The following is a 4,528-nucleotide window of genomic DNA, read 5'->3' on the forward strand; positions in this document are numbered from 1 at the left end:
TCTGCTCATCCAGTGACCATGGAACTTTTCCTTCCCCAGTGAAGGCCAGCTGGCCTGTACCACCGTCAGCCCCACAGGCCCTGCGCTGGGATATCTGAGCCAACTGGTCTACGTGGGCAGCTTCTAGTGTTTCCACAGCCTGATCTCTTCCACCTTGGAAGTCTTCATTGTAATCACTCTGGATTTTTGCTGTAATCAGACTCATGGTTATACTGCAGGGATCTGATAGTTGTGGGCGGGCTGGCACGCCTCTTCAGATGGACTAATATGGGCAAACATTCTCCTTCCAGGGCGCTTTTGAATTTAATCACCCCTCTGGCTTGGCCCAGAGGGCAACAGTTTTGCCAAAGGGGCTTTATTGTGTGTATCCTGGAGCATGTCCGCTTCTGTGTGTGTAGCTCCATTTCCTGGAATGCTATTTCTGGTAGGATCAGGGCAGATTTCTGGCCACTTATAATTTTTCCAGCTAAAACTTTTTATTCTTTCACTTCAACATTTCGTGAAGCTTTGTGAAAACACCCATAGATAGACTCCCAGTTTTATAATAGATAAGAGCAAGATGTTACCAGTGTACGTGGGAATGGGAATCTTGATCTCATACTGTGCCTGGCTCATAGGGGTCTTAATACCCTTTTTTTTTTTTTTTTTTTTAGTATTAAGAAACTGGTTCAGAAAGATTGAGTAACTTGTCCAAGGACACACAGACATCAATTTGATTCCAGAACCCTTGCTTTTAACCTCTATGCTGATCTGTTCATGCCATGTCCCCGCTTGAACCTGACCATTTGTGACTCCATTGTTCATTGGATAGTGACTCAACTCTTTAACATGCCCACATGTCCTGCCTGCCCCTCTGGTTTCGCTCTTTATGCCCTTCTCGGTTCCCACTGCCACGACGCTCGTGAACAATATAACCAGTTAAGGAGTCTGAACTGTTCCTATGGGCAATAGGGAGCAATGGAGGCTTTAGGCAGATTGAGTGGGAGCAAGACCAGACCTGAGGAGATCTGTTCTGAGGTGTTTGAAGCAACTGGGGATAGGGACACAGGTGCTTGGATGCTGGAACTCAGGGAGACACAGGAGGGAAGGAGAGACATTATGCAGGTGGAGCCTACAAATTGTGGTGAATGATGATGTGGGAGGTCGAGGAGAGAGAGCAATGAGTCCAAACTTACAGCCAGATTTCTGGATTGCGACAAGGTACAGGGCACACTGCTAGCTATTTTGAAGGAATGGCTATGAAGGCCAAATAGAAGCAAAGCGTGCTTATAATGTTCCTGTGTTTCCATTCCATGCATGTGGAAGGCCCTGGAAGTTGCAGCACGACTTTCTTTCCTTGTCCCTTGCCTGCACTCCCTTGCACACTGGGTGTGGCAGTAAGCTCCCCCATCCCCTTCCCCAACTCAACTACAAACCCACACAGCAGCAGTCCCGGATTAGACAATGAAACAGCACCTGAAATTAAGCTTTTAAACGTTAAGATCAATCAAGCCCAAAGAACTCAACTCGAAATGAAGAGGTGTTTAAAAGAAGTAGGCTGAGGCACACCGGGAAAAACAACTTAAATTATTAAAGCGGAGTTTTCACAGTGCGGGGGAAATGTTCCAATAATGTCAGATTAAAAATGTAATCTATTTATCTTCCACCTGGGCTCTGAGAGTGCTCCCATCAGGGCCTCCTGCTTACCTGTTGGTTTAGGAACAGCTACTTGGGGAAGGGATGGGGCCAGGTATGTGGGATCCACTGTCTGGTCTCTGTCACCAGCTGAATATCTCCTGTGATTTCTGGTTTGTTAATTAGGGTATAAATTTCCCCCAATGATTTGATTCAGTGTTGTGCTCTTTTCTGAATCCAAATGCTGCATTGTCTAGAAAAGATGGCTTTTTTGTTCCCCATTCATTTTATTCTCCCCATCCCTTGGTGCATTTGTAATATAGAAATTAGGACATTGAAATCACTTTCCTATCAGTGGACTTTGATGTCTAGAGTACCAGGTCAAGAAGGCTTTGAGAAGAAATAGACAGATGGAGTAATAGGGAGGAAAATTAAGTACTTCCAAATTCAGTGACTTTCAAAGGATTTACTTCAACTATGACACAAGGAAGGGCTCACTCACAAAATAGAATCTTATCTGTTTCAGTGCCTTTCATGGAAAAGTGCTGTGAGTGCCAAAGGTGAGCCACATACTGAAATGTCAGGTTTTTTTTTCTATCAGCTATGTTAAAAAAGCAAAAAGAAACCAGGGATAGTAACTTAATATTTAGTCTTGCATCCTGACAGTATATTGTAACAAGTGAGCTATGTAAATGCTATTGAGATCTTCCCCTTCTCCCCATTCAGAATAGTTACATTTCAAGCCAGAGGTAGCTCCTGGCTACAGTATCAGATACAGCAGATCTGTGCGATTTAATGACAATTTTCCCATCAATTTGATAGACCAAGAGGAAGGTTTTTTCTTTCTTCTTTTTAAAGAGAGAGAGAGAGAATTTTTTTTTTTAATATTTACTTTTTAGTTTTTCGGCGGACATAACATCTTTGTTTGTGGTGCTGAGGATCGAACCCGGGGCTGCACGCATACCAGGCGAGCGCGCTACCTCTTGAGCCACATCCCCAGTCCCGAGTTTTTTCTTTCTAATTGGCAAAGAAAAAGAAATGTAGTTATGGTAATATAAAACAAAACAAAAGAACTGGTCAAATGGCTTTCCTGATAAACTGCAGGTTAGATTCTTCATACGATTGCTCCTTGGTTTTTAAGACTAGTCACGTGAGAAATCACCCTTTTAAAGGAATAGACAATTTCATTCAAGGAGCTATAAAACGGAGGCATTAAAATAAATAACAAACTGCACATTTTAAAAGATAAGGGGTAAAACTGTCATCATTTCAGATGGTGCAAAATTTTCATTAATAACTGTCAGCAAATCTCTCTTCCGCAAAGCTTGTGACTACATTAAACATGAATTACAAGAACTCTGTTGTGGGCTGAGGATGTGGCTCAAGCGGTAGCGCGCTCGCCTGGTATGCGTGAGGCCGAGGTTCGATCCTCAGCACCACATACAAACAAAGATGTTGTGTCCGCCGAAAGCTAAAATAAATAAATAAATATTAAAAAAAAAAAGAACTCTGTTGTTCCCAGCAATATTAGTCTGACAATTTAAAAAATATATAAATACATTTGGCAGTCATCTGGGATGACTTTAATTTCTAGCTAGGAGAACTCTCATGCTCAGCATTTTTGTGGGGGTGGAGATTGTAGCAACTAAGTGCATCCAGAAAACTTTCCAGAGAGTTGAATTGTATTACACAGTAAACCAAGTTCTGTTTGTCATCCTGAGCACCATTAGTGTTGTAGCCTAGTGAATGTATTATCTTTCAAGCTGCATGTACCTTCTGTGTTCTGTGAAATGGGGATTGATGGGCTGTAGTGGGTGATATATATGATATGGTACTGTGGGACTCTTTTGGAATTAGAAGGGTTTGGCTTCAAATCTCAGTTATTCACTGTGTTCTTAAATACTCTGAGCATCAGTTTCCCCATCAATGTTCAAGAGACAGTAGCATCTAGCTCAGAGATTGTTGCGGAGATTAAACGTGTTCATAAAAGCACAATGACAGAAACAGGTGCTTGATTCATCACCGTTTCCCACGTTGCCTTCCTCAGGCTGACCGATAAAGGATTCAGAGAGGTTAGGTGTCCCAGATTCACTGTTTGCTGTAAGCCTTTGGATTACCTGTTGTATACCTATGTATACCTGTTGCTATGTAACAAATTATTAAAGACTTAGTGGCTTTAAAAAATGGACATATACAATCTTACATTTTTTTCTGGGGTCAGGAGAATGGACACAGCTAAGCTGAAGCATTTGCCTAAGGTCTCTCTTGAGGTTTAGTCACACCGCCTCCAGGACCGTGGTCTCAGCGGCAGGCTTGGCTGGGGAAGAGCTGTTCCCAAGCTCCCATAAATGGTTGTGGGCAGGTTCAGTTCTTTGTGGGCTGTGGGATTGAGGCCTTTACAGTTCTTTGCTACATGACTGTTTCCATAGGGCAATGCACAATGTGGGAGCTGCCAGGGGTGTGTGTGTGTGTGTGTGTGTGTGTGTATGCGTGTGTGTGTGTGTGTGTGTGTATGACCGTTCATGCGTGCAAGGGTAGAAGCCCACGTCTTCTGGTAAATTAATCTTGGAAGTGATATGGCGTCACCTTTGCCATATTCTATTTGCTAGAACTGAGTCCCTGAGTTGAGTAACACCCAAGAGGAGAGCATTGCTCAATGGGGAGGTAATTGGAGACGGGGGCCATAGGGGGCCATCTTGGAGGCTGTTGGCTTCTTCTGCTGCGTTGACTTCCATGCTTCCTGTTATCAGTCTCACAGCTAGGTCCTGAGTCTGTTATACAAATATGGGAACTCTGCTAAATGGTTCACATGGTCCCCATCAAGTCATATGCCATTATGACATTATACAACATCATTTTGGTTAATTTGATATTTGTCCACCTTCCTAATTAGACTCTGAGCCTCATGAGGACA

The sequence above is a fragment of the Marmota marmota genome, unplaced genomic scaffold (genome assembly GCF_001458135.2).
Source record: "Marmota marmota marmota unplaced genomic scaffold, marMar, whole genome shotgun sequence".
NCBI lineage: Eukaryota > Metazoa > Chordata > Mammalia > Rodentia > Sciuridae > Marmota > Marmota marmota.